Genomic DNA, 19,835 nt, shown 5'->3' on the forward strand with positions numbered 1-19,835 from the left:
ATTGAATTGATTTGAAATGTTGGTGGACTTTTTTTTATGTGAGATGTTGGTTGGGTTTATCAATTCCTATCCAACCATTCTTATTTTATTAAATACTATTAATATGATTCAAAAGAATTTAACGAATCAATTCTTCTTATTCTTACTTCTAATATATGACCAAAAAATAATTGGGAATTTCCTTTTACATATTTGATAATTGACTAATATATAGCCAAAAAATAATTGAGAATTCCCTTTTACATATTTGACAATTGGCTCAACTTAAAATTCCAAAAAAAAATAAAAATAACATTGGCACGGATCTCTGAATTAATCCTTCACATGTGTATGTAAGAATTATTATAGTACACGTTACTCTATCTTCTTTTTTCTTTGGCTACTTTTTATTGGTGGCTTCGCCCGGGTTCAAACCGGAGATTGTCTTGGTATATACATTTACTTTGTCATAAAAAAAAAAAATCTTGGAGGATTGTCTTATATTATGTGACTTCAAATTGAAAAATAATAGTGGAGTTGTGAGTTGAGGCTTCTATTTTCTATATGATCAATTGCTACACAGACACGCACATCTTCATAAGAATGCATCCAGAATCTCATCGTTATTCTTATCACTACAAGAATTCCCCAATCTACTATCCAATACAAAATTGCATTACTGAGGGATTTAGGCCCTCGGTAATTACTAGCGGAATAAACCTTCAGTAACATCCAAAAAACCCTCAATAAAGTTACTGACGGAAAAATCCCACAATAATTTAGTGAGTTACATTACTGACGGATAAATCCGTCAGTATTTTCAATAAAGAACCTACGAATTATTACTGAGGGATATAATCCGCCAATAATGTAAACACATATGTCTTTGCTTTACTGAGGGAGATAATCCGTCAGTAATGGTATAACGGAATTATATAATCCGCCAGTAATTCAAAAGATCCGCCAGTAATGTTGTTATTTATGAATCCGTCAGTAACACATACCGTCCGCCAGTAATTAATGCAACAATCCGCCAGTATTGAAACCAAATCCGCCAGTATTGAAACCAAACCCTAAAACCCAATTTTAGAACTCATTTTCACTTTCCCTTAATTTTGTTCCCCAAAAGCGTTGTTCTCCCCATCTGAAACCCAATCTTTCTCAATCACCTCAAACTCTCACGCACATCCTTTCCTTTCCTTCAAACCCTCTTCAACCTCAAAATCCACACTCAATCGAAGCTTTCTCCACCTCAAAGCTTTGTTCACTCAATCGGTTCCCCTGAAACCCTCTTCAACCTCAATCGGTTCACTCAATCGAAGCTTTCTCCACCTCAGAGCTTTGTTCGATTTAGATTCCTCACTATTCAATCTCAATCAAAACTTTCTCCACCTCAAATCAGCGGTCAATTTCAATCAAAGCCACTTCAAATCTTTGTTCGGTTCCTCACCATACCTCTTCCACCTCAAAGCTTTGCTCATTCACCTTTATTCAATTCCTGACTGTTCCTTTCTCCACCTCTATCTTTTTCCAGGTTATAACTTCACTCCCAGTTCACCACTTCTTCCTTTTCTGTTTTAATTTTTTCTATTCATCTAAGAATTTTTTTTTTAAAATTTTCAGCTTTTCTGTTTATATGAGTGTTTTTTTTAATATCTTGATATTTTTTTAATCCTGTGTGATTCCTTGATTTGAGATTTGTTTGTGTTATTTCAGTTAGTGCATTTGGGTTTCGCGGCCGGGTGTCGCCGTCGTTCACACTTCAGCTCTATTACTGCACCTTCTTAAGCTATACCCTTCTCTTGACACTTAGTTGTGATTTTGATGAATTTTGAATTGAATACATGTAATGTTAGGTTTTAGAACTAAAATGTTAGTGTGTTTGTTAATGAAGATTATGAGATGTTTTTGTTGTTTGATACTTTGACTTTGTTAATGATTTTTTTGGTGGATTTAGTTTTGGTACTAAGTTGTTTCGATTTAGTTTTGCTTCTAAGTTGTTACTAGTTTTGATACTTTGACTTTGTTAATGATATTTGTTAAACCTGTTGTGCCATGGACTGCTAATAAATCTAATGTTAAAGTGCAGTGCAATCATAATAATGAATATATCAATATTAGGGCTGCTGTGATGTGTATGCACTCATCATTTTGATTTTTATTTTCTGCTACAATATATTGCATAAATTGTATCCGTTTAACAAATATCATACATTACAAGTGTATGTACGACAGAAAGTGAGAACTCAAAATATCTACATACTAGAATTCTTAGTTTGTATAACACCTTAGATAACTCTCAAACTGTTAGAAGATATTTGTCAGTATATATAATGCCATTGATGGTGGTGTTCACTTACCCTGTTGATATGTTCACACTTCCACCGTAACTTAACATATTCAGCTCCACCTTTCCGGGTTTATCTCCGACAAGTGTTCTCACAAGGTCTAAGCTTGTTGAGTTGTATAACTTTAGTGAGTTTTGGCTTCGAATGCGGATGCCCTTTGGTTGCTGAAATTTGATTTTCATATGAGTTGATGTTTCTTTATGGCTAGATAATGTTTTGGCTAGGAGAGTATGCTCTTATTTGCTTTTGTTGGTGTGTTGTTAAAACATGATTTATTAACGGTGTCCTTGTCACTCAATAAGAGAGGGATTAGCATTCTTGTAAACATACATGTGTTATTTACTGCCACTTAAAAAGTAAATTGGACTCTGCAGCAAGCTAACTAACTACAACTTTAGTTTTTGGTAAAAGTCATGTGTTGTACTTTAACTTTATTTATACTTTAACTTAGTGTATGATATGTTTATACTTTATACTCAGTTCTCTTTGAATTCTGTTAGTCTTTTAATGTTTAGTAACTCAGAGAGTTATTGTTCTAGTAAAAAATAAATCATAGCAAAAATAATATTGAATAATTGTAAATCTCAATTTGTTATAAAAATGCAGTTGCATATGTATCCCTCCTAATCTCTGTCAACTGAATTCTTTTTGAGTGCATATCATTGTGTTTGATTGGAAAAGCTGCCAACAGGTTTAGTACGAATGCTTATATGATTCGTTTCATATGATGAGTTGGAGAAAAATCTGGTTTATAATAGCCTTTGTGTGAGAATGCTTTGTTGTATTCAACTTCATTTTCATCACTGAATGAAAGTGTGTCCGATGTCTGACATTAACACATGGTGTTACATTCAATCACTTTCATTTTAAAAAATTTATTAATGGTGTCTATAACTTGTGTTTACGAGTCAGTGCATTCATGTTTCATGTCAATGTGGTATCTTCTGACTTACGTGTGAGTGTTCTGTTTGGTGTTACATTCAATCACTTTCATTTTAAAAATTTTATTAGTCATTTACCTTGATAGTTCAGCATGCCACCTTCATGATTTTTCGTCTTCCTTCCAAAATTAAGTTGATAAATAGAACTTGATGTACACATTTAGAGCTTATACTAACTCATACATTCTTTTAAGAATGAGCATAACTTGTGAGAAGTTGTTATAATAAGCATTTTATTCACAGTAGCAACTGCTAACAGACTTGGTTCCTTAAATGCTGACATGCATAATGTGGCAAGGTTCTTAGTTGGAAAAGATTAATTATGTCAGCTCTATCTATTAATGAATCATTTTTAGCCAATCTTCATCATTCATTCTTTTTCATTCCTATAATCGGCTTGATCTCGCATTTTAGCTTTTATTCTGATCGTCTTTGCTTTAACTTGTACTCTGATGTAATTTCATCTAGTTTCTTTATTATGTTAGAATTTGTTAACTGTCTTATTCAGTTTGTTACTTTATCTTAGGTAACAGGCATTGCAACAGGTTTTGTACTAGAAGAGGACCTAAACTCACAATCCATCATTCATCCTTTGTTCCGATGCCACCGGAGGAAATACGAGCAGCAAATTACCAAGAGGGAGACTAGGAACAAATTTGTTTGAATATTATGATCATTAGCTTATTATGTTAGTTTTATAAATTGTATGAATATTATTTAAATATTTATGATTTTTTACGAAAACTATTTAAGGATTGTACAAATATTATGATATATTGATTAATTAATTTGTGTCTTATTAAATTAAAATTTTATTTCTTTTATTTATTTGTGTTGAATTAATATTATTTCTTTAATTAGAATTAAAAAGTAGGAAGGGATCACAAAAAAAAGGTCCATTACATTACTGGCGGAATTTTTCGTCACTAATGCAAATCTCTATAAACATTACTGGCGGAATTTTCCGTCAGTAATGGGGAGTTAGTTTTGACAAAGCATTACTGAGGGATTATTCCGCCAGTAATTACTGACGGATTGCAATCCGCCAGTAATTACTGACGGAATAATCCCTCAGTAATGCTTTGTCAAAACTAACTCCCCTTTACTGAGGGAAAATTCCGCCAGTAACATTTCTGACGCTCATATTACTGAGGGACTCGAATCCGCCAGTAATGCGTATTACTGAGGGATTTTTTGCATTACTGGGGGATTATTTCCACCAGTAATAAGGAAAATTCTTGTAGTGTATCGAAGGTACAATTATCTGAACAAATAAAAATCTTTGACTCTGAAAAAAATTGTACATAATTAAAAAACAACAACAAAGTCTTACCTTAGTGAGTGGGATCGATTACATGCATGAATCAAACATACAATAACGTTCTATCAAAAATCATGTCTTTCTCTAAGACATTTATCTCTAGATTCTTCTTAATAGTTTTCTCTTATAATTTTTCTAGGTCTACCCCTACATACTCAAACCATCCAAGTCTAGTTTCTATAATCTTTTCTTCTATAGGAGCAACCTCAACTCTCTCTAATGTTGTCATTTCTAATTTTATCTCATCTAGTCTTACAACACATCCAACACAACATCCTCATTTCCGAGACGGATCTCTTTGGAGACCCATGGGAGCGATGACACACCCCAAGAGTTTGGTATATTATAAAAACTACCCAATAGATAAAATTTTCCCCAACATAAGTGGTACTTTCACACATGTTAATATCAATACTTGTGTGAAACTATTGAGGCTCGAAAACAGTATCTAACATGATAGAGAAACTGAGTAACATTTTCTCAGGAACACTCATAGAGGAATCATAGACTGTATATGCACAAATGTTGAGCAAATGGGTTCCAATGAGGTAGTTATATATAGAAAAATTAAATCAAAAGAATTTGAATAGTGAAAGCAAGATGTCCGAAATCAATGGGATGGGAGTTAATTTCGTTGTCTAAGAAACAGAAAATAGACTGATTATGACTCTTGGTTCATTAGATGGTTAAGTAAGTAAAGGAAACAAATGATTATAGTTAATTGCATTAATCTTGATGGCTATTAATTTCATTTAACTTGACAGATTGTAAAACACGATTATAGTAATACTTTGTAAACAATGGACAAATGACTAAATAATTTTTTGTTTTTTCTTTCAATGCTTCCTTAGTAGTTAAGACAATGTTTATTAAAAAAAAAATAAAAAAATTAAGAAGCTCATTACCCTCTGGTTGCCAAAATTTTCGGGTCATAGAGTAATTTCATATGTAAATTTTCGGTTGACATTCTAGTACATTAAATATTCCTTCGAATTTTAGCAAATAACATTTTGATGTGTATATTTATTAAAAAAAACATTTTGATGTGTATATGAAATAAAAAATTAAATGCACATTTCAATATAAGGTTGTCACGTGTACTATCAAAATAAAATAGGGGAAATGTTTATAATAGAGATAATTAACTTTTTTTAGATAGGTTATGACTGAGAAGTAATGTTATTATTTTTTTTAAAGAATATTATTATATGTTATCAATCACACTTATTGTGTTACCAAATGTATTAGAGTTATTGTTATTTATGTTAATAACTTATTGCCCATAAATGGAATTTTAGATACCTTAATTATTCATAATCGATTTTAATATTATTTTTTGAAATTATTTAAGAAATACAATTAGTTTTCTAAAAATTGACTTTGAAACACACCTAATATAAACATGTTTTTTTATCAATAAGAATCATTTTATGATAATTAAGTAAAAGAAACATAATTTGTCTTGTTTTTTTGTTGACAAAAAAAACAAAAGTTATGTTTATGATGTTGAATCCTGCAAACATAAAAAGTTCATTCACACATTAAAATTAACCGAAAAACGATGATCCAAAGAATATTTGATAACAAAATAAACCGTATTTCCATATCGGGACTAACGAATACATGAATAATACAATAAAATCTATAAAAACCCACAATTCAATAAAGAAATAAAAAAAACATATTATTCTTCAATAATTATATATATAACAAACAATATCATTTGTAGATTGAGTGCAAATGGGAATCAACATCACAAACATCGAAGAAAAAAAGTACTCCAATAAAATATAGAATTGGTCATTACAATCATTTTAAATAAAAAGAACACCAACAATATACCTATCAAATAAACATTCTCAATTTTTCTCTTGATACATAAACATTCATAAAATTATGTGATTAGATCTATGTGATAAGTTATTAGAACTTGAGTATCATAGGATGAACTTACATATTTGGACAACAAACATGATGATCTAAGCTTTTGTCAAAAAAAAAAATACATGATGATAGAAGCTATACAATGGATTGAAATAAAAAATTGATTCAATTTTTGAAATCTAGAGCAACATGCTCTCCTATAGAACCCTCAAAAATAGTATTAGCAATTAGATACAAATATAAAAAAATCAACCCCATAATCCACCGTCATCTAAATAAAAGACACACAATACATATTTTAGGGGAGAAAGATGAAAATGATGAAAAATGAATTGTCTTTATATATGGGAAAAAAAATAATGTATTAATTTACAAATAAGTCATGATCCATTTTGATTGGCTCATGAAAAATAATGAGTCATGCTCCTTTTTTGATTGGTTGATATAAAACAAATGTGTCATAATCTATTTTGATTGGATGATAAGAAAACATTAAATGAGATAGGGAAGGTGAAGATGCCAAGTGTACTATCAAAATAAAATAAGGGAAATGTTTATAATAAAGATAGGTACTCAACCACTCCATTTGAGATTCTCTATCAAAAGGTCTAAATGGGTCTCACCAATAACTATTTATTAATGAAAAGCAAAAAAGCAACTCAAATAATGATTATTTTATTGAAAAATGGTGTGGGATTCACTTAAGATTGGTGTCTTAAGTTAGACCTTAGGTCTTAAGAGACCCTCAATTTTTTTTCCCACATTGGGGGTACCTATTATGTACCGGGTCTTAAATGGTAAAGACCCTATCAATGTATATGCTCTAGGGCATTGGTTAAGAAACTTGAAAATTGTGTATTCAACCTATTGAAATAAAAAAACAACTTTTTCAAAATAAAATTGAGCAATTGTTTCCATTTTTTAATCCTTAATAAATGTCTTAATGACACTTGTTAGTATACCCTTCAAATAATCGGTTCAAAGATGAGTTCTTCAATGCAAAATAATCGATTCAAAAATCAGTTGTTCAAGTGCAACATGTCAACTCTAGGGAGATGAAAAAAGTGAGTAAAACCATCATTAACTCCTGTGGTTATGCAAGACAATATGATTACTAAGGAAGATTGTCATTCTCCGTTTCTTTCAACAAAAGTCGTGCTACTGCTAGATTTGGTCCCCCTTTTCCTTTCCACTCCCATTTGTGATTGTCACTCCATAAAAAACTTGAAAACTCCTGCATTGTAAACAATTTGGAAAAACTAATTACTCCCTCCGGTCATATTTATAAACAAAAAATGACTTTTTAGATACATTGAATGATCATGTATTTGGTCACATTCATGATTTTTTGCTTATAAATGTAACCGGAGGGAGTATATTATTAGTCTTTTTGGGGAAATGTTAACTTATGCCCTTGGGACATAAGTTAAGAAACCAAGGAGAGAATCAACCTAAATGAAAAGCAATTAGCCAGAGAATCAACCTACCGTCCCTTCTTCGTGTTAATATATCATTCCAAGTTCCAACACTGTCTTTTCTCTATCTTCAATGAAGTTCTTTGAGTTTGCTTCCACAAGTTTTCAATTCTAGTGTATCATTTGGACGGGGCTTTTTGTAAGAAATAATTGAAATACACTAATGTACTCCTAACATACTAGAATAAATTGCACAACATTAGCGGAAATTCATATATCATTTTATATCATCTCATGATCAATTAATCTAATCTAGTTGCATAAATTTAGGACACCGTATATAAAGATGAGAAGGGGGTAAGAAAACTTATCTCTTGAAGACATCCTTTTAATGTTGATCATTTGATACTCTTGAGTGTCTCTCTTGAATGATTTTATAAGATAGAATCTTCCCTTCCTTCTTTCTCGGATCTCAATAGACACGCATACAATGACATCAAATCTCTCATTAAAGACATGTCATAAAAGTTACTCTAGTCAAGTCATTCAAGCCGTTCTAGTTATAGTCCAGATGTCCCAAGACATATATTTATAGAGAAAATGGAGAGGAGACCTACCCTTTTATGCATGGTTACAATGATTCTACCAATTCTTTTATGAATAGTCATAAAATATCAAACCACACCCTTTCATGAAGAGTTGAATGATTCTATCCATCATGAATTCATTCAACTATAGGCTACACCGTTCAAACACACTCATCATGTGATGTCCAATATTCCTTAATCACAAAATGAATATTTCAAGATCCGTCAAGACATTATTCAACCAATATTTAATAAATCAATAAAAGCCCAAACATTTAAAAATAAAATTTCTAACACTTTTTTCTTCTTCTTTCTAATAGGAAACTTACCAATCATAGAATCAAGTCAATCAATTACCAGGTCTAACAATGCACTTTAGTTTTGTTGACTAAGTAAGGATTGAAATCTTAAAAAAAAACTCTTCCCCTCCCTCTCCAACAAGCCGGCCCTAATTTTCTCTCATTAGGTTTTCTCCTCCAGTTTCTTCATTGAGGGGTGGTTTTGGGTCGATTCTTGACCTGAAATCACCCCTCTTCATCCTTTTCTCTCTGTTTCAATCTAAATAAGCGACTTTCACGTAGATCTAGCTTTTTCCTTTGTGATTTCATCATGTAAGTGTGGTGGTTTGTTGTTCGTCGTCTTGTGCGGCGTTGTTTGCTTTCCCGTATTCTTGCGGTGTTCATTTTATTCATATTGAAAGATCGATTATTCAATCAAAGATTTGGGCGTCAACGTTGCAGATCCGGAGGCCATGAATATTCCGGTGACTTTAATTTTATCATATATTTTTGTAGGCATTATGCCGTTGTATGCTATTAACTTGGATGCTGTGAGTTTGTTTGCAGATTCATCCTTTACGTTTTTAGCGGTGTTGAATGATGTAATCTCTCGATTTGAATGAATGAATATCATTTTGATTTTGTCAAAAAAAAAAAGTCAATCAATTACCAAAAAGAGCATAAGATAAGACTAGAAAATATTATACTGTATTTTAGGATCCTCCCCAGCTTTTGATATGAAAATGTTTATATTAGAAAACTTTTTTTTTACATATAAATGATAGTTAAAGGAGATCAGTTCTGCACAATTTGAGACCTAAAATAAATATTAAGGTTCTTCCGCATATTTATCAGTTTGGTAGTTTAGGCGGTCTTTTGCATAAGGTTTAAAACTCCCTAAATGTTATTTGGCTTTGTGTTGCTTGGATTGTTTGGAAGGAACGTAACAAACATATTTTTCAGAGGAAGAAGGACAACTTACAAGCTCTTTGTGAAAGGGTAAAACTTCAGTCGTATTGGTGGTTTAAGTCGAAATATATTTTATTCGACTTTGACTACCAATTATAGAGGCTAAATCCTATTTTCTGTTTAACTACATGTATGTCGCTTGTTTAGCTTGCTCTTCCTATCTTTCAGATACTGTGTATTACTTTGTTTTTTCTCAAGCTCTTTCTGATACACCTTGTACTGAGATGACTTGATTCAGTTTCTTAATATATCGGCTTCTTTTGGTTTTTTTTTTAAAAAAAAAATACTTAGATATTGTTTTCAATAAAAAAAATCACCAACAAAAATAAAATAATAATTATGTATGTCAAAATATTAAAGGGAATAGGATGTTGCTTGTTGGCACGACACCAAACTGACAACCCTTGAATACAATTTGTACAATGTTGCTTTTATTCCCTCTCCCCCTTTGTTTTGTCTAACATCTGTTAATTTAACAAGGCGTGTGTTTGTCGTTGGGTATTGTACCGTGCTTAATAGCACGATATACCAAATTTTTTAACGTTGTTTTTGTTGAAGCAAAAATCTTTTTGATAAATGTTTTAATGATAACAAACCTCGTGGAATAAATGATAAGTTTTATGAATGATGATCTACTGATGGTTGCACTTGAGTTTTTGTTAAAAGAACAGGAATCACATAAGTGGATAAGCTAGAAGCCACCCACATTGATAAGTGCATCATATCTACTCAACAATGAAAGAATGAGTATATCATCAGTTGAAACAACAAGATCATATCTCCATGAAGATTCATAGCTCAAGAATCATGATGGAAGAACTTGAATCATGCTGGAAGAACTTACATCACAAGCTGCACAAGAATGTGCTTGAAGTTATGTGACAAAACTCACATTGAGTTTTATGTTATATGATTTGAAGATCCACCATGGGTAAAGAAGATAAAAGGAAATATGCATACATGTTAGGAAGATTCTCAGAACCTCCTCAAAGTATCACACTTCCAAAGCTTCTGAAGATAAGAAGATCAGAGTTCAAAATGTTCATATGAACAGAGATCAGAATGTTCATATGAATGGAGTTCATAATAATCATGAACATTAACCCTGAATATATCCAGAAATAATAAATGATTACTTCATGGATAAACAAGAATATTTAAAGTCATCAGTTGCATGCAATGATGAACTAGATGCAAAGAAATATTCTTTTGGACTTCAAAGAAAGAATCATCTTGTTTGTCAAAACAAATGATCTCTCATTTATATGCTTCAAGTAGTTCTTGAAGGAAATAAATAAATGATGACATCCTGTCATTACGTAATATTAGGGACTTATTGTGACATTTTGATAGAGTTCTCATGCAATTTATACTGTTCTGGAGTGCAAAAAGCTTAAAATTTGAAGTCTGTTCGAAGGAAATCGCGCCACGCCAATTTCAAGCCGTGCTGCGATTTTTGAAGCAAAATTACACACTTCCTGTAAAGAGGAAATCGCGGCACGCCTATATACATGGCGCGGCGCGATTTTGATGGGTCAGGCCCATGACTTCTATAAATACTGCACTCAATCTGAAGAACAAGGGTTACGATTTTGGAGAGCAAAGTGCGATTTTGAGACATCAGAGACGGCTAGAAGGGCGATTTCTTCATCCTTTTACCAATTCATGTATGTTTTAATTATTTCATTGATTATGCTATTTGTAAACTCGATTATGAGTAGCTAAATCTCTCAGAGATTAGGTCAGAGATGAATCTATGTAACCCTAATTGATACATGTTGCTGTGAAACTCTATTACTTATTAATGATATTCTAGTTTTCATTCAATTCAATTGTTCTTAATGCTTTTTATATCCTGATCAAATATAAACATGATTTTGTGAGAACGAATGACTACTGACCATAGCTTTCGACTTAGACCTAATTGAATTGTTCTAATAAACATGGTTAGTCTAGGAATGGATAATCGTTTGTTAGTGATATTAGGTTAACGTGCTTAAACCTTTGATGATTATTAGACCACCTAAGGAATTAGGGGCTGTAGTTTAAAAAGAGGGTCCTAACTCAAGGGATTGATTAGGGCTAATTTGTTAACTATCGTGAAACTAGAGAATCATTAGTAATAATAGGTGCAGTAACCAATTAGGGGAAACATAGAGGATTCGACAGACCTGATCTCATCTCTCTCCATATTTTCTTAATCAAACCTATTTCTTTTATTTGATTTCTTAAAATCAAACCAAATCTACTGCCTAGTGGCAAAACAAAATAAATTTTATACATCCTAATTATATAACAAAATTGAATTGTTGAAGTTAAAAACAGTCCTCGTGGGATCGATATTTTTACTACTTCGATAGTATTTGGTGCACTTGCCAAACGTCTATCAAGTTTTTGGCGCCGTTGCCGGGGACTGTTGATTTATTTCAACAAGGCAATTACGTTATAATTTAGGATTTCTGTCATTTATATTTTTGTATATATATTTATAAAAAAAAAATAAAAATATTATGCTCTTTGTTTTCTTCTCATTGTACTGTGCTACTGAAAAGTTTATCCAAGTTTTACAGCTATGATAGACAGGTTACTCCTCTATGACACAGAAGAGATTGCTAAGTTGCAGTATGAAAAATATATGCTATCTTTTAAGATCAAAATTTTGGACAACAAAATCTCGAGTTGTGGTCATTATGAGGCGAATCAACCAGGTAGTGATGGTGAAGGGAAGAAAGAGGTGATCAACATCGATTACAATACTCAACTTCAGAATATTTTAGATGATTTCTTGGTGTCAAATCAAGTTTTATTTCAAAAGTTTGATGTTCAGTGTGGTGATCTTGTTGAGAAAGCACATGAGTCTCAAAGGAAGCTGGTTCAGATGGAGATTGAGTGTCACAAGGTTGTGGTGGAAGAAAATCCACAAGTGAGGAGTGCTGACATTTTCCCGAAGTCTGAACAAACAGGGGTTAAGGAAATCACTCGTGTGCAAATGGATGCATGTCCTTCTCTAAGGTGGGAGAGCTTAAATTCCAAAGGTTTAACTGTGAGCACATGGGAGCATCTACTTCTTTATGCCAAGTTCATGGATTTCCTGCCTAACAAGAGGAAGAAGAAGGATGATGTGTTCTTTCTGACATATTTGCCACCCTAACAGTGGTTGAAGCGTCAAGCTCAATGACGTAAAAGAAAGCGCTTGGTGGGAGGCAACCCACTATTTATTTTTCAGGTATGATTTTATTGCTTTCAAAAACAAAAACACAAAAATATTTTTCTTTTCTTTTCTATACAAGGCAGGAAAGTTTAAAAATTTGTTCAAGTGTACCTCATGCCAATAAAATCATGCAAGGTACTGATGTCTTGCATGATTCTCTCTTCAAAAGTTTTTCAAAAATTCAATAAGACTCAGGCATTTTTCAAGAAAACAAGTTTTGGCATGAGAGAACTCCCTGTTTCTACAAAATCGCGCCGCGCCTGTATATGGCCGCAGCGCGATTTTTCTCCTCAGCCTATAAAAACCTCACTATTCATCATCATTTTCATTCCATTTTTCCTACTTTTCTCTACCTAAAATTTCCCTAGACTTCCCATTCACGAATTTTTCCCATCTTAATCTACCTTATCACTTCCTAAACATCATCAAACCACAATCCAATCACAAATTCATCAATCCAAACCATTATCATTCACAATCCATCACAATCCATCATAATTTTCCCAAACTTCACAAAACTTCCTTTTCACCATCTTCCTTAACCACAAATGGCTTCCAATCCATGAAACACCCGCTCAAAGAAAGCCACCAACCCCAAGCCATCCACAAGCAAAGCCAAACGCCCTCGTACCGCATCCGAACCACCCGAAAACGCCATTCATTTTATCAATGACCAAGCCCAAGAGTTCCACAAAGCCATGAAAAGTTTTGAAGTTGTGGGGGAGAGGAAGTTTGAATTCACAAAGCTTGTGAATTATCCGTTCTTTGAGGCTGAGTTACGAAGGAGAGGGTGGACGAAGTTGAATGAGATGATCGATGAAGCGAACAACAAAACTGTGATCGTCGAATTCTTTGCAAATGCACGGGTTTCCGATACACCTTTTCAATCTTTTGTTTGGGGCAAGATCATTGATTTCAGCCCTGAAGCCCTTAATGCATTGCTGAATGTTCAACCGCCGGAGGAGTGTTGGGTTGAGAAACTGAGGAGGGAAATCACTGATGATTTCAATGTCACCGAGCAAGATCAAGGGGATGGCATCTTTGAAGGATTAAGGACACCGGGGGCTGGACACTCGGATGATGATGTGAACATGGGCTGATCTACTGATGGATTAGCATTTTCTGCTTTGTATTTTATTTTCAGTCATTTTTCTTTTGATGTATTTTCTTTATTTTCTTTTTAATGTCGAAGTCCATTGAACTTATTTCCCTATTGTAATTGCTCCTGCACTTGTTTATTATTAATGAATTTGTTTTGTTTCATGTGACCTATTCCAGTTTAGTAACAGTTGTTTGATGAAACGGTATTCCAAAAGTTCTAAAGGAGGGGTGCCTTGATTCAAAGGCGAAGTGTACGGCGTTGCTAGGTAGTCACATACTCCCAGAAATCTCAGCCATAAGGTTCATTGCCAAATCTGTTTTTCAATTTACTTATATTTAGATTAGTTTTCCATGCAACTACATTTCTAGAACTTGCATTGTTTCTCTATTATTGATTGGTCTTTGTCAATTACACACTGAGGCAAAAGTGCTTGGTCCTGTGAGCCTTTTTGAAGCCTACCCTGTTTTAATTTGTTAAATTTATCCTTTCTTAACCAATTGTGAGCCGGTAGGATTAGAACTTTTTGTTCGGTGACAAACTACATTACAAGCCTAGAGACTTTTAGGATTTGTCCCTTAATGTATTTTCTGAGTTAAGGCATTGTAGTATGTTGCTAAAGATTAAGTTTGGGGTTGCTATTGGAATTTGCAACCAACTAAGTTTGGGGTGGGGGTACTAGAGAATTAGAGAACAAAAAAATGAAAGAAAAAGAAAAATTGTCATGCAAAATATACACAAAAATGGTGTATGAAAAAAAAAAAAGAAATTGAATGATGAAAAAGGGACAAAACATTTAAAATCCGAGTAACTTCAAACTCGATTGTCCCTAAATGTTAAAAATGTTCTCTAGTACCTTTGCATTGATTGTATTTCCACAAGGTGAATGATTGAAGGATTGAATTTTGTGCTTTAACTTCCGTAGGAATGCCTAACTCAAATTTTGTGTAGCCTACTTATCCAAATATATCCCACCTTTCACCTAAACCCCGTTATAACCCTAAAGACCTCAAAAGTGTGTAATGATATTGACTTTGATTGATGTTTAGAAACTTTTCAAGCGTATGATAATATGTAGACCTGCATGTCGACTGGTAGAACCCTGTTTCAATTTGATGCGAGGAGTTGTGAATTGGTGGATGCGAACAAGTCAAACTAGCTCATCTTTAGCTAGAAGGAGAATGAACTTTTGGGTACTATCGTTTTGTCAGGTAACTGTTATTTTACTGTCGTTTGTCACTGTTGCAAGCAAATTCCTTGAGGACAAGGAATGGTTTAAGTTTGGGGTTGTGATGACATCCTGTCATTACGTAATATTAGGGACTTATTGTGACATTTTGATAGAGTTCTCATGCAATTTATACTGTTCTGGAGTGCAAAAAGCTTAAAATTTGAAGTCTGTTCGAAGGAAATCGCGCCACGCCAATTTCAAGCCGTGCTGCGATTTTTGAAGCAAAATTACACACTTCCTGTAAAGAGGAAATCGCGGCACGCCTATATACATGGCGCGGCGCGATTTTGATGGGTCAGGCCCATGACTTCTATAAATACTGCACTCAATCTGAAGAACAAGGGTTACGATTTTGGAGAGCAAAGTGCGATTTTGAGACATCAGAGACGGCTAGAAGGGCGATTTCTTCATCCTTTTACCAATTCATGTATGTTTTAATTATTTCATTGATTATGCTATTTGTAAACTCGATTATGAGTAGCTAAATCTCTCAGAGATTAGGTTAGAGATGAATCTATGTAACCCTAATTGATACATGTTGCTGTGAAACTCTATTACTTATTAATGATATTCTAGTTTTCATTCAATTCAATTGTTCTTAATGCTTTTTATATCCTGATCAAATATAAACATGATTTTGTGAGAACGAATGACTACTGACCATAGCTTTCGACTTAGACCTAATTGAATTGTTCTAATAAATATGGTTAGTCTAGGAATGGATAATCGTTTGTTAGTGATATTAGGTTAACGTGCTTAAACCTTTGATGATTATTAGACCACCTAAGGAATTAGGGGCTGTAGTTTAAAAAGAGGGTCCTAACTCAAGGGATTGATTAGGGCTAATTTGTTAACTATCGTGAAACTAGAGAATCATTAGTAATAATAGGTGCAGTAACCAATTAGGGGAAACATAGAGGATTCGACAGACCTGATCTCATCTCTCTCCATATTTTCTTAATCAAACCTATTTCTTTTATTTGATTTCTTAAAATCAAACCAAATCTACTGCCTAGTGGCAAAACAAAATAAATTTTATACATCCTAATTATATAACAAAATTGAATTGTTGAAGTTAAAAACAGTCCTCGTGGGATCGATATTTTTACTACTTCGATAGTATTTGGTGCACTTGCCAAACGTCTATCAATAAACAACCTTCATAAGGTTCAAAGTGTTAAAGAACATCAGAATGTTCAGCACAAAGTACAACCGTAAAAAAGGAAGGAGCCTAGAAGAAACATTCTGAAGTTCTTATGTATGAACTCAGAAGGAGTTCAGAAGGTTGTTCAGAAGGTTGCTCAGAAGGTTCATTAGAGCATACCCATAAATCAATGTCCACACCAAGAACATGCAAGAACAGATGTGACATAAACATATCTTATGCAGACAATGATTTTGACTTTGGATCAAGAAATCATTAAAGACATCTATTGTGATTAAAGGATTAATGAACTTTAATAGTTCTTGGTATTTGTGCATTCTTGAGTGTTTTACTAAGACATGAACAAGGTTTAGATCATACCAAGAATCAAGAAATCAAAGGACATTTGAATTCAAGATCTAACACTGAGGTCAGAAAGTTAGATCAGAATGTTGCTCGAAGATCAGAATGTTCAGACAGAGATCAGAAGGTTGTTCTTACACAAGCCAAGAATCTCAAGAACATTGATCAAGTTCATGCAAGGCATATGTAACATGGAGACATGTCCAGGAAAGTACATTTGCATGGATCAATCAAGCAAAAAAGGCATATACAAGGATTATGTCAAAAAGGATACTCAATGTTCATTTAAGACTATGAACATTGATGTACTAGGAATATTTCACAAGGGAATATCATCCTAGATGTTAATAACATTGCTCTTCATTGTGTTTCACTATTAGGATTTGATTACATCAAATGGTAGTCTTACAAATCATCCTAAGTGAAACAAATAGAACATTCTGATGGTCAGAATATTCAGCTCTGCACATGCTTACTTTATGAACAGTACAGTAGGTGAAAAGCAAAAAGTCAAAGCAAAGCAAATCTGTCTTGCTCAATCAGAGATAGACAACACATGAGAGTTGGTACAGAACAAGGACCACACAATCCCTCAAAGCATGTGTATGAAGATGCAGAATCTCACTATATCTTCCTGCACCAGTCCCTAAGCAGATCTGGGAAAGTAACATTCTGATGTATGTGGAAAAGCCCATACTTTGGTTATTGCCCAGAAATTCATATGAAAAGCATATGACACGCCCAGAAATTCATGTGTTCATTCATACATGATGAACCCAGATGAAGAACATGTTGAACCCAGATGAAGATTATCATGAAGGCAACAACATTCTGATGTTCATCAGAGATCAGAATGTTTGCCCAGAATTTCAAGTAAAAGCTTGTGGGACCCAGGACACATGGCATAACACCATTGGACACCTTACAACGGCTATATGAGCCCAAATACTCTATAAATACAGATCAAAGGCTCAACATTACTTGCACCATTGCAAAGCATAGAAGAAAACATCTAAAATATGTTTGAAGTTTTAGCATTCGAATTGGTCATCACTGAGATTTCAAATTGTCTCTTGTAGTGTAAACCAATTCTTTCTTATCTTGTTAAAGATAAGTTCTCCTTCCATTCTTCTCTGAATTGATCATCACTAAAGGCTCTTTCTACCTTCTTTGTAGTGAAAATCAATTCTCTTTGTTATCTCTTTTAAAGATAACTTCTTCTTCCTCCTATTCTGTTTGTTTCTCAAACATTCAAACTCCAAACATCTTGTAAAGTCTCATATAGCTTTAGGGGTACTAAAGTGTTAGTTTGAGTTGAAGGTGCAAAAGTCTAAGTGGGTAACTTAGCAAGAAGAAAAGAAAGTCTCATCTAGCTTTAGGGGTACTAAAGTGTTAGTTTGAGCAAAAGGTGCAAAAGTCTAAGTGGGTAACTTAGCAAGAAGATGCAAGCCTGCTGAGGCTTAGAGAATACAGTTGATGTAATTGTTCAGGTGAACAAGATTGTAAAGTGCAGGATTTGAGAGGTTATCTCAAACATCATAGTGGAAACTCTCACAAGATTGTGAGGAGTGGACTAGCCAACATTGGGTGAACCACTATAATTCTCTGTGTGTTCTTTCCTTCTTCTCTATACTCTTTAATTACAGTACACACAACACACACTTGCACATTTACTTTATTAAATAGTTTTTGTTTATGAACTTCAGAACGTTCTGAAGTCAGAAGGTTGACTTGACTATTCCAAGTAAACCACTTGAGAATTAATTTTAAGTTGCAGGTTAATTTTTAAAGGGTCACAATTCAAAACCCCCATTCCTTGTGACTATTTTTTCCACTTCAGTTTTTGTATAAATTTATCTGTACGAGTGCAAATTCTTTTCAAATTAAATTTTGATTTAAATATATATGACACAAATATTGAAATTAATTTTACACCCCAAAAAATATTGAAATTAATTTAGATGCAGTCAAATAATATAAATATTATGAAACTAAACAAGGAATTAAATTAAAACGAGCATTATGCTATAATAAAAAAGTATATAAAATGAAGGGCAAGTATGTATGTCTTTTTGTTATCTCATATTAAAGTACTATTTTTTTGTGATGCTTTTATTATTATTATTTTTGTTTTTCTTAAATAATAAATTAAATTTTTAGTACAATTAGATAATCAACAAATTAATTAAAAATAAAAAGGGTGGCAAAATCTTATTCTTTAAAAAAATATAAACGGACTGCAAAATCTTTTAATTTTTTTAGAAAAATATTCTAGCAAAAATCAAACAGGAAAAAAAATATATTCTAGCTACTAGCACATGAGAGAAATAGTGCTAGTACGTCCCTAAAAAAATAAAAAATAGTGCCAATGCAATGTTGTTGGAGACGTTAAGCGGAGGTCCAAACTTACATATATTTGATGTTCGCTGGACACCTCCTGGTAGTGGTTGTTATAAAATAAATGTTGATGCAATAGGTCCAATAGAGGGGGTAAATGATGTATTGGTATTGTTGTGATAGATTATGAAGGTGTCGTCGTTGCTGCTAATTGTTGTCAAGTCTTTTCATTACTAGATTTAGAGGTAGCAGAAATTTTAGCTATGCGGAAGAAATTTGAATTTACAAAAGATATGTCTTTTCTTAATCTCATAGCGGAATCAGATGCTTCTAATGTGGTTCAAACGTTGAACACTCGTCAACAATATCCCAACTATGATGGATCTATTATTGGAGATTGCGTTAATTTTAATGTCTTTTTAGGAGTTTAAGTTTCTTGCATGTTAGACGTGAGACTAACAAAACTGCTATTATTTATCTCAATACTCTCTTCATAATCTAGACTGTATATGGATTGAAAAGACTTCATCCTGTATTTCTGCACTATTAACTTTTGATTTATTGTCAGACTTTTGTTAATGAATTTTTCTTTAAGGTAAAAAAAATGAAGCATAATACTAATTAATAACCATGCTGATTTTTTTTTGAAGAAACTAAAATGAAATATATTAAGCTTCCCACCGATTTTCTTTTTATTTTATTTAAGTTCATGCATTGTTTATTTTTTT

The 19,835-nt window shown here is 33.0% G+C and overlaps 1 long non-coding RNA gene across 2 annotated transcripts; it reads left to right on the forward strand.

Annotated features, from left to right (window-relative positions):
* Positions 1–976: 976 nt before the first annotated feature.
* Positions 977–4,078, forward strand: LOC146901473 (uncharacterized). Of its 2 annotated transcripts, XR_015022778.1 has the most exons (3): positions 994–1,513; positions 1,696–1,825; positions 3,795–4,078. It is a non-coding gene; the product is annotated as an uncharacterized LOC146901473 (long non-coding RNA). The 2 variants fall into 2 exon arrangements; XR_015022780.1 differs by lacking the exon at positions 1,696–1,825 and having other exon boundaries at positions 977–1,513.
* Positions 4,079–19,835: the final 15,757 nt, after the last annotated feature.

This window comes from Medicago sativa, chromosome 8 (assembly GCF_051527215.1).
Source record: "Medicago sativa cultivar Bolivia chromosome 8, Bolivia_mono, whole genome shotgun sequence".
Taxonomy (NCBI): Eukaryota; Viridiplantae; Streptophyta; class Magnoliopsida; order Fabales; family Fabaceae; genus Medicago; species Medicago sativa.